Raw genomic sequence first — 12,483 nt, 5'->3', positions numbered from 1 at the left:
ACAATGACAGAGTATACAGAAATGCAAAAAGAGGAAACAAAAAACAAACATACTAAAAAATAACAACAAAAGTAACAACTTCTTAAATAGTATACAAAATAGTACGAAAATAGGAAACAGAAAGATAACATACTCAAAAATAACAACAGAAACAACAATTTCTCCGAAAATAGCAACAAGGACAACAACCTCTGAAAGGAGAAAAAAAAGAAAGAAAGGAAACAAGAAGGAAAAATTAAACAAGCAAACTTGCCCACTCGTGCTTTAGAATTGCTAGTTTTGTTTTGTGCTGGCTAATAAGTGTCTCAACTGCTAGATTTGGGTCCGCTAGGCTATAGCGCCGAATCAGAAAACTATTTTTTGTCCAAGGTGGAAATTTTAGTAGATACTTGGCAAAACGGAAAAATAAAGAGCGCATTTTAAACTTTTCATGGTTTGCCAATAATTTCCAGAAAGGGGTTACATATGATATATGTGGGAGAGCGGTAGCGTTGTAAATACTTACCAGTAGTGGACGGTTAAATCTCAGAGCGGATTTAACTATCAAAGCATAGGAGCTGGGAATTCGCCGTTCAAGATGTGAGATCAGGAGGGAGCGGGTGTGCTTTAATGAGGTACCTATTAGCAGCCCCAGATATACTGTTTTATCAACTGGTTTTACTGAGCAATCACCTAGTGTGACATTAGTAGGAGGGTCATTCTTCCAATTGTAAAGCAAGACTTCCGACTTTTGGGAGTTAAATCTCAGACCGATTTTCTCGTAATTGGACTGAAGACATGAGTATATTTCTGAAAGGCGGTTCAGCATCCGGCTGAAATTCAGCTTGTCATCAGTAGAGCATACCAGGGAGATACCAATGGAACTGAGAATGCATGATGACGGACAGCTGTCTTGAGGCTCAATAATGTAATTGTTGAAGAAATTGGGGGATAAAATTGCCCCGTGACAGGCACCTTATTTTAATGCTTTTTCCACTTTCTTTACATTCCTTTTGTTTTCATATGATCTATCACACAGATAATTCTTGTGCAAATCCTTTCTCCTTTCTATTAAACATAAAGCTTTTTCACTAATATTCTTAGCTGCAGTTCTAGCTTTCTTCCCTAATACACCTTCAGCAACTTCACAAATTATTTTTCTAAAATTATTCCAACCATGTTCCATAGTATCAAATTTTAAACTCTTAAGTTTAGTATTTCACTGTTCCTGGACAGTTTCTCTCAAATTCTCATCCTGGAGTCTACCAACATCATAACTTCCCGGGAGGTAGTTACCCTTCCGATATTTCAGCTGTAAATTTACACTTGACAGTACTAGATGGTGATATTTACTTTCAACATCAATAACGGCACTCCTATATACCCTAGTATATTGTATTGATCCTGCCAGTCTTCGGTTTACTATAACATAATCAATAAGGTTTGCTGTCTTACCATCACGTGGATGTCATGTTAACCTATGAGCCATTTTATGACCAAACACCGTATTGGTTATAGCTAGAATGTTATACCTACCAAATTACAAAAGTCTGTATCCATTACTGCTTTCTTTTCCTACACCAGATTTACCTAGGCTAGGATACCATTTATCCCTATTTCTACCAACCTGGTAGTTAAAATCTCCTAGTAAAAACACAGGGTCATATTTCTACCGGGGACCCTGTCTATTTGCTCCTGTAACTGTAAGTAAAATTTATCTGAGTCACTAGTATCTCCGTCAGTCGGTTCTACAGGGGCGTATACTACTATAACTGGTACCCTGAACTGTTTAGTCATAAAATGAGCAATTAGTATTCTATTATTAATACCTTCCCAGCCTAAACAAGATTTAGCAGTTTCCTTATTCATCATGAGCCCTACTCCCTGTCTATGTACCCCATCCTTCCTGCCTAAGTAAATAAATTCTATATCACCTAATTTCATGCTTCCTACCCATGGGGTATGAGTTTCTGAAACTCCAAATAAATCCAGTTCGAATCGTCTCAATTCGTCAGTCAAAATGTCGATACGATAGTCATTTTTCAACGTTGTAACATTCCAAGTTCCAATTTTCATGTTCTTTCAATACTGAAATTATTTTCGCCTCGGGAAAAGCAATGATCCCGGATACCAGTACAGGACGGGAATCATATATCTTCTCAAGTCCACACCGAAGTGCTTATGCCGGCTTAGAACCGGACAGAAAGAAGTCCCTGGGACCTCCATGAATGGAGGCTTTGCGCAATCCTTGGCCCATCTTGGTCACAACATGGTTTTCAGCACTTGGCGATGCTCTTCTATCAACAAGAGTCGAAAATCCTGCACAGACAGTCTCAAGCCTATTACCTCCGACTTATTATATATTCATGCCTACAAATATTATGCTACTACGGGGTGGCATCATATTAATTACCTAGGTCCAGATGCAAGACCAAAGACCCAGATGCAAAAATTGAAACAACACAAAATGATATAATACGTCTGATATTTGGTCTTAGGAAACCTACAAGCACAAAGTTTCTGCTTATGGAGAGTGGATTAACAACAATAAGGGAGAGACATAGCTTTCTCTTGACGAAACATCTTACAAAAATTGAATCAAATAGTTCACACACATTACATAATTGGTTAAGACATCCAGCCATGTATAGAGGTATTGCAGATGAGTATGCCAATATTCAAAAGAAATTCCCTGTACCAGCAAAGTCTATTGCACCTACTTTCCTCCAATCCCCTCCACAGAATTGGTCATTTCCCATAATAAATACTGAATTTTCAAAATGGAATAAAGATTTAACCCCCATTGCTTTTGTCCAGAAAAAATTTGCAGAACTTAATACAATGACTTATAAAAATGATTTCCATATATTTGTTGATGGGGCAAAAATGAATGAGAAGGTTGCAAGTGGTGTTTTCCTTCCTCACCTGAAAATTGAAATGGGCGAGAGATTATTTAATAATTTATCTATAATGTCTGCTGAGTTAATTTCCATAATCATGGCATTAGAACACCTTAAGCAAAACCAACCTTTGATTGCAAATTTGAATAATATCATCATCTATTCCGACTCTTTATCAAGCCTTGAGTTGCTGGCCTCAGCTCCTCAATATAAGTTGGACATTGACACTTATCATTGTCTCAGTATTATTGATAATCTTGCTTAAAGTGGCATAAAAACTTATTTTAAGTATATTTCTAGCCACTCTGGCATAAGTGGTAATCATCAGGTTGATGAAATAGCAAAAAATGCTATAAATATAGACCAGCCAAGTGGGAGACCAATCCCAATTAGAGATATTTACTGATGGAGGCTATCAGAAATTAATTTTCATAAGATTAATCCTATCCTTTCCCCCTTTCCCAATAAGTATCTTTCTAAAATTTATCATAGAATTTGTTCTGGAACAAATGGAATAAATTTCCTTGCATTCTCATATAAGCTTTATAATTCAAGTGGTTCAAATCCCCTGTCCCCTCTTTGCATGCATTGTAATATGAATAATGAAACAATTGACCATTGCCTATTTGAATGTAATATTCTGACGTCAGCACAACACACCTTGCTTCGTAAACTGTTAAAATGCTTCAAACACCACAAAATCTCACTATCTGCCAAGAGCCTAGCCAACTATACCTGCACACACAGCACAGAAATCGATATCTATCATCTTATATTTGAGCTCCTTGAGTCAAAAGATCTACTGAAAGATATCTGAGAATATCTAATAAATAAGAGACAACCAAGACAGTAGCTCTGTAGCCCACAGAGTGAAGCAAAAAGAAGAGGGCTAAATAGTACCAACTGTATAGCCCGCCTGCAGTGAATTAGAAGAAAAAGGGTTGATGAGTTGAAACTTTTTGGGCGTTTTTCTCATTTAGATTGGGTAATGGTTGGTCGTTTATCATTGCTTAATTTCCATCATAAGGTTTTCCTTTCCTTGTAGTCAGTAATTTAGGGTTTTGCATGGATTTCATATTAGTAAAGTCTCTCTATAAGTATTCAATATTATACACTGATCTTCTCCTTCTGTCTTACTTGGTGCTCGTCCCAACTGTCATGTCGACTTTTGCCATTTTCTTACCAAAGTCATCTATTACGAATTTTGATTTTTGTTTGGGGACAACTGAAGTTGAAAACTTTATTTTCTTTACTATGCATTATTTTACTGGCCTCTAATCCTTTGTCCGACCTTAGGAATTGAAATAGTGATTCTTTGAGTTCATTCGTGTTTTTCTAGTCTTGTTACTTGTTGAAACAAGGTCTCAAAGGGTTTGGGGTCCAATTTCATAAAAAATTTTCATGCGTCACGGCTAGCTAGCAATGAATTTTCATGCTTGAATATTACTCCATGTTTTACAATATCTTGGGCCACTGCGCGAACAACGAGGATTATGATGATATTCTTAAGCCTCATCTTAGTGTTTGTTTCTAGAATTAATTTATCAATAATTTTACCCATTTTTGCAAAATTCGTTTTTTTACTACTTTGTTATTATTATATTTTTTTTTCTCAAAGGCACTTTAACTTTTAACTTAGGTTATTTTTTATTATGTAACCGTTTTGTGGCGTTGGCCAAATAAAACTGATTTTTAGGCGTAAAACAGAATAAATATTTTAGGATTAGATAGGTTATGGAAGTAAAGTTCGGACTTCCAAGCTTTATTTTGGTTGTTATATGCCTTTATGACCGGTTGAGATATACCTTTAAAGCTTAGCTAATAATCGCTATACAATCTAATTTTGCATTATATTTCTCGATTAAGCAACATATAAATAAGTAAGCTAGCAGCACATAATTACACTGTTATCCTATTTTTTTTTGTGTAGGCCTAAAATTATTATAATCTGCACTAAGACAAAATAGTTTATATATATGACATTAATTTCTTCCACAGTTACCTACTAATAGGTGGTTTTGAGTTTGGAATGTTCTCTTAATTTTCTTGTTATTATTTTTATAGGTGTCTCGTTTTCTTTGGTATGTTTTCATACGTTTACGAAATAACTTACTACCAAGGGATTTATATTCTTCAGATTCAAGGTCGAATAATTTTTTTTGTAATATTTAGTTTACAATAAAATAATATGTATTAATTAATATTTTACACTTCTGTTATTTTATCTTAGGTTATAGCTACGTTTTGGGGATCTTAAGTTATCAAAGAATAGAAGGCATGTTTGATTGTGTCTCTTAGACTAGAAATACTTGATATTGAGGTCCTTTTGTATGTACCTTCTTAGTAACTGTGAGAAGCCATTCTGTTTCATACGTTTTCTTCCATATTTCATTTTGGTTTTACTTATAGCTAGACGGTACTTGGGGGTATTTGCGAGTGCTAAACTATACTTATAAGTGTGGGGTGCATACACTCTAACGTAGTAGGTTAAATCCCATTCTTTCGCATATATCTGATTTCCTTGTTCGTCCACGACTAACATAGCTGCCGAATATATAATGTTTTCCTTCGCGTTCATTATGGTAATGAACTCAGTATCAATTATCGCCCTTCGAATAGGTTTTGATTCCATTGTCATGATCTGAAAATGCTCACAATTAGAACCATGAACATGATCACCCCACAGTTCACAACTATGAACACGATCAGCCCATAATTAGACGCTTCTGTCCTGGTAATTATTTTTTTTTGATGACATCAGTCTTTGTTACAATGAGGGTTGATTTTTCATAGAAAATCCGAGGAGACCGCCAAAACCCAACAAATTAAACGCTGCCTGGGCTTTGGGTTCCTCCCCAGGCTTCACAAAAAACGTGGTCAAGCACCACTTATCGTCGTCAGTCGATTACGAGCTTCCTACATCGGACCTTTCTCGTTAGCCACTTATATCTTGAATTAAACTATATTGCTTTACGGTTGATCATACTGCTTTGGGGGTATAATTTAGGAGTGCAATATGAGACATTGATATTTTTATGAAAACTCTTAGTCTGACCTTTGGGTTGTTCCTTATAGTTAGCAGTGCCTCTACAAATTTTCGATTTAATTACTCCCGCGCTCTCCGATGACGAACTTTTTGGGCTTTTTGGAGTTTTTATTCTCACTGGTATTAGGGATTTTCTTTTAGGAATAATTAGATTTTTCTTAGCTAAAAATTCTTCAAAGTTTTCCTCGTCACTATCATTCTCGAAATAGTTTTGCTTAAAATTAAAGGGTTTTAGCTCTGCCAATCTTGATTTAGGGGGCTCATTTTCTGCATCTGATAAATCAGTAGACAGGGGACGCGATACCCATCTCTCTGAAAATTTGGCTCATTTTATTCCGCTATCGTGCACCTTGTAAATTCTATCACTATCGGGATTCTCCACTTTAAAAGTAAGATAGTTATTATACTTTTTGATTATTCGGTATGGTCCAGACTATTTGTCGGAAAGTTTTTTGCCTTCCATTTTTGCCTCGTTATTTAGGTAGGCGCAATCTCCTGTCTTGAAATCTATGCTCCCCTTGACTCTGGGCTGGTTTCTTAGTTCGTGGTTTATTTCACATTTTTCCAACTCTTGCCTAACTATCTTATACGCTTTTCTCATCATATTTATGAATTCTTTTTTGTAATCCTCCAAGCTATTGTAATATTGCCGGGACTCAATAATCTCATCATTCACGACCAAAAAGTAAATAAAAAGGGTTGTCTGGTTGTTTCTGAATAAGCAGTGTTGATTATGTTGGTTAACTAAGGTAAGAATTGATCCCAATCGTTCCTGTTGTCTTTTGTATAAATGCGTAATACGTTCGAAAATATTTTATGCCTATTTTCTATTTTACCATTAGCTTGTGGGTGGTATGGAGAAGTTACCAATTTCTCTATATTAAGATAACTCATTAAGTCTTATGTTACTTTTGAAACAAAATTGCTTCCGTTGTCACTTAAAACCTTATTTGGAATGTTAAATTTTAAAAATAATTTCGCCAACGCCTTACTTGTGGCATCAGCGCCTTGACCTTTTAATGCCCTTGCAAAATTAGATCCAGAAAAGTGATCTATAACTGAAAGAATACAAGTATTGCCTCTGTTAGAAGCAGATAAGCTTCCACTGGTTCCATACAAATCAAATGAGACAATATCGAAGGGGAATCTCGCTACCGGGACTCTTCCCTTTGGAGGATTAGGATAAGCTTGGGGCTTTGTTCTTAAGTTACACGCTTCGCATGTACTTACAAATTCTTTAAGTTTGTTATTTTTGACGGCACGTAAAAATATTGTTTTAATTTACGGAAAGATTTCGTTACTCCTAAGTGTCCACCTATATCTGAATGAAAATATTCAAATGCTGGTCTTATTAAATTTTGGGATAATATAGGTATTATTTATGTTTGGTTTTTATTTGCCTCAGTGGTCATGTTTCTACACAGTATTTCTTCATCAAGGTCATAGTAAAAATTATCCATCTCTTTTCTAAGAGTTTTGAATTTATCTGGTAACGTATCATCATTCACAAAATAATTAATAAGTGCTACACACATTTCGTCCTTTTTTTTATTTCTTTTTATATTTTCTAAAGATAAGGGACAATAGTTATCCTTATTTTCTTTTACTGTGTCTTTGACTTTGTTTTTCTTACATTTATGTTTGCTCTTAGCATTGATAGCGTTAACTTCATTTTCCTCAGTTTCCGACGGCATATTTTCTTGGTATCTACTCAAAAAGTCACGAGCTGCATTTTGTTTACCTTTTGAATGTTCAAATTCGTAATCTAGGTCTTGGATTGTCATAATCCATCTAGCTAGAATTCCCGCGGGGTTTTTAAATGTGCGCAGGTACTGCAAGCTTTTATGGTCTGATCGTAGTATAAACTTTCTACCAATTAAATAGTGTCTAAATTTGTCCAAGTGGTGGATTATAGAAAATAATTCTAAGTTTGTGGCGGAATAACTACTTTCGCCTTTTGATAAAGTTCTACTCGAATAGCATATAACTTTTTCTATTTTTTTTTGTTTAGGCGTTCCCTCTAGAAGATTAGGGTTTTCTACCGGGATTATTTGCGAAAGAATAGCGCCAATGCCCTTTGAACTAGCATAGGTTGTGACCACAAATTGTCCGTTTTCAAAATCAGGCAGCGATAATATTGGTTCAGAAGTGAGTGCCTTTTTGAGACGGTCTAGGGAAGTTTGAGCTTCCTGGGACCAGGTAACATTTTCGGAGTTCCCTTTGGTTAATTCCGTGAGGGGTTTTGCAGTTTGGGCATAATTGTGCACAAATTTTCTAAAGTAGCCAGTAAGACCTAAAACTCCTCTTAATTCTGTCATAGTTCTATGGGGTTTGAGGTTTTCAACAAATTTTATTTTGTCAGGGTCTGGAGATATCTCTTCATGCGTCACCACTACTCCCGAATATTTAATTTTAGGTTGAAGTAAATTTAATTTTCCAGGCTGGCATTATAAATTGTCCTGTCTGAATTTCTCCAGCACATTAGGTAATGTTGCTAAGCGTTGTTCAGCGTTTTCGCCCACACATATGACATCATCAACAAAACGAATGATATTGTTTAATTCTCTTAACAGGTGTAATAAGGGTCTACATAGCGCGCTTTAACTTGTTTTAAGTCCAAAATGTACTCTTAAGTATTCATATGAACCACATTCAGTCGTAGAAAATGCAGTTTTATAGACATCTTTTTCGGCTATTTTCACTTGGTGGTAGCCTTGGGTGAGGTCCAAAGAAGTAAAAATGTTGTTTTTGCTTGAAATAGAGTCAAGAATTTAACCTATTCTTGATGAAGGAAATTTATCACTAAGTGTTTGATTGTTAAGGGCTCAATAAGCCACTTCAAGTTTTAGATCGCCATTCTTTTTTGGTACTAGTATGACTGGTGCAGAATATTGCCTTATAGGCTACTGGGGTGTATAATTTAATTTTTTTCTAATTCATGAATTTTATTTTTTAACCATTCTATGTGCTTATACGGCACAAAATATGGCTGTTTTGCTACAGGATTACCAGTCGTTAAAATTGAGTGTTAATGAAAAGGTATCAGTCCGATGTCATCTTCAGATGCGGAAAATACATTTTTAAAGTTCCATAATAATTCGCATAATTTTTTTTTTGTTCTAAGTCCGTAATATGATCCATATTGAATTTGTTTAGGAATTGCGATTTAGTTAGAGGGTATTTGTTAATTTAGGTTTTAATATAATTAGCAAGGTTTCTTTTGGAATTTTCCCGTCTATCTAAATCATTTTCCAATATAACTTATATTTGCACTAAACACATCCGCTTTCTTATTCGAATTGCAATGTTTTCGTGGCTATTAATTACCCAAATAAAACTCTCTCCTTTGTCTCACGTATATTCCGTTCCTCACATAGTAAACGTTTAGGAATATCATTTGACGGGATCGCAAATCATATTTCAGATTTGCTATCTACTTGTTCAATCGTCTGTGATATTTGAATTCTTTGCATTGTTTTGGGAGGGATCTTTGTTTTCCGTATTGCGAACCCGTAATATTTCTCTTCACTATTATTGTCTATTAGATTCATACTGGCGCTATGCTGCCTCACTGCGGCATCTTGCGGCGTCTAATTGGGTTTTACTATGTTTTTTCCATAATTCCGCTATTTTCTTGATTTCGTTTGACCTATACTGTCGCATATCTCCTATTTTTATTTTTGTAGATTCAATGCACTTATTATTTAAATTTACTTCATTTCTGCAATGTCTCTCAGAATAAGTGAACAAATTTATGGTTATGCCATGTCCTCCTTGCGAGACATGAGGTTCAATAGATTGCGACATTATACCGCCAGAGATTTTGTTTACTGTTACTTTGTCTTTGTAACCTCTGTTACGATTTCTTAAGGTAGAAACTACTTCCCCTACCTTAGCCGGGTAGACAAGCCTTTCGTTTGCCACATTTAATAGTACTCTATTAGACCTTAAAAAATTTGCGCCGATAATGGCTTCATACGGAAAACTATCGCATATTATAAAATTTGTGGGAAAAATTCTGTTATCCCTTTTTACGTGTAGGCGAATTGAACCTTTTGCATCCAATTTATGCCCTGTCACGCTAGTTAAATTGGGATTATTAAAATTTCTTTGTTGCCTAATATGCGGAGGCAGCATCTTAAATACGCATGAGTTGATGATGTTCGCGGTAGCACCAGAGTCAATTAAAACCTTAAAGTAAATATTTGCCACACAGAAATCATTAAATATAGGTAACTTATTATTACTATCACTACAAGACGGTACTACTATCGGTTTGGACCTATAAAACATTCTAGGCGCCCTCTGGGTCCAATTTTTTTTTCTGAGGGGCCTGAAACGTTTCCCTGTGGATTTATTTCATGCGTTGATGCCTGCAATAGATATTCGGATATGTGAGATTTCGTAGGCATATCTAATTGATTTACATTTGTCTGCCTTCGCCATGTATTATTACGATAGTTTGCATTTCTTGCGTCAGTGCCGGCTGGCGCTGACTGCCAATGCCGTCGGCTTGAAAAATTTTCATTTCCCGTCGGCCAATTAACTATTTGCCGTTGGCTTGGAAAATTTGTATTTCTCGTCGGCAAATTTTCGGGATTTCTATATACCATTCTCGCATTATATTGGCTTTGGCGAATATTTGGGTTTTCAAATCGGTAATTAATTTGTCTATTGAGGGAGGATTGTACAAATTTGGTTGGTACGCGTTGTAAGGTACTGATTGCCGCAATCTTCCCTGGCTATAGCCAAATGCACCACTGGCGCTAAAATTTGTTCTTCCGAACAAATGGTTGCCATACCTTTGCGTACTACCGGCAGCAATTCTTGGTGTGCGATTGGGGACATAACGGCACTCCCTCGCGATGTGCCCAGGTCGATTACAAATATTGCATCTTATTATTGTTGGGTTATTTTCATCATAACTAAATTGTTTGACAGGCTGAAAACGTACTGTTTTCTGCCTAGCGGGTTCTTGCGTTTTATTTCTTTGTGGCACTGGGGAGTTATCCCTTGAAAAGAAACTGGGAGACGCCGAATCGTCTTTGAAGGTCAGGCTTTCGTTTGGTTTACCTAGGCTGTTTATTTTCGTTTTACTGTGATTTGCCACCATCGTATAGACTTTGATCAATCGCCCTACCTGGCTACCTCCTGAACTGCAAGATACAACGTCTGAATATTTTTGGATATTACCATTCTATATAGTTTTGGGGGTAGCCCTTGCAAAAAGGTATTTAGTATGACTGTTTCATACAGTTCTCCTGAACCTTTTCCATATTTTGCTTCTACTGAAATCCGTATATTATCAAGATATTCTCTTACGTTTTGTGAATGGTCAAAGCGTACCATTCCGTGTTTAATTTATTTATGGAACTAGTTTCGATAAATCTATCTTTAAATGCCGTTAACAATTTATCCACCGTATTTATTGGCAAGCTGATGTGATCACCTATAGTATGTTCAATTTGCTTTAGAAAGGTTAAGGCCTGGAGTTTTAATCTTAATAGAAGCATGCCGACTAACGTTTCTAGCTCTGTTTTTGTTAATTCTACATACTGGGCCAATTGGATATTTAATTCTTCGATATTTGCTTGTCCATCGTACTGCGGAATAGACTTTGTTATTTCTGCATTTTTCGCGACCAACTTTTGCGCCATTAATCGTTCGCTTAATTTTTCTGACATTTTTGCGTTTGAATAACTCAAAATAATTTTTTTTCACTTAACCTATTTTGGGGAAGGCTATTATCTCCTATGAGATATTCTAAATGGTATTCCTGTAAAGGCTTAGCGGCAATAGGTCAAATCACTTTTCTTATATATCTGTATCTTTCCAATGATTAAATTTAATTACAAGGTTTATAGCCTAACTAGTTCGCATGTTTTCCTCCAATTTCCGACCGCGCCATTTGTAGCGTTAAAAAAAGGATTGAGGCAATTACGGTAATAAAGATTGACCCAATTATGGACACAAATATAATATTATGCTTTAAAGCTGTGAACTTACACCTTATAAGATCTTCGATAGCGCCCCTTATAGCGCTAAAGATTGTGCAATCGAGGCCTGCGCCACAGCAATGGAGAGTAATGATGATGGGGGACCGCGGCTCCCGCTGAAAGCGAGAAAATTAAATGTGTAACTATATAAATGTAACCTCTTTTCCTTGAGTTATCTGGAAATCCATAACCTCTAATGTTATGTAGAAACCAGATTCCTGGGAGCTCTACCGATGGAAACACCCGAACTAGTTACCTGCTGTGCGATTAGATACATACATATAAAATAAAATACAAATAGAAAAGCAATAGTTTTATTGAGACATACATTTAGGTGTACAACAGTCTTCACTTCAAATGACGACAACAAAGGCAAGGATTAAACTGGCTCTCAAAATAATTGTGATGGCAATAGAGACAATCCATAATTGAAACGAAAAACATTTTTTTTCACTATATCCCAAAAATATAACTTCTGCTCTTTACCAGCTTTTTCACGATTGGCCTAAGTCCTGCGGAGGGGGCCGCTATTTAATACTTATGTTCGCAAACTCACTACATT

This window comes from Artemia sp. Qi Xiang Cuo, chromosome 15, assembly GCF_049724085.1.
Source record: "Artemia sp. Qi Xiang Cuo chromosome 15, ASM4972408v1, whole genome shotgun sequence".
Lineage (NCBI taxonomy): Eukaryota > Metazoa > Arthropoda > Branchiopoda > Anostraca > Artemiidae > Artemia > Artemia sp. Qi Xiang Cuo.
The sequence above is the reverse complement of the archived record's forward strand: the minus strand, read 5'-3'. Positions refer to the sequence as shown.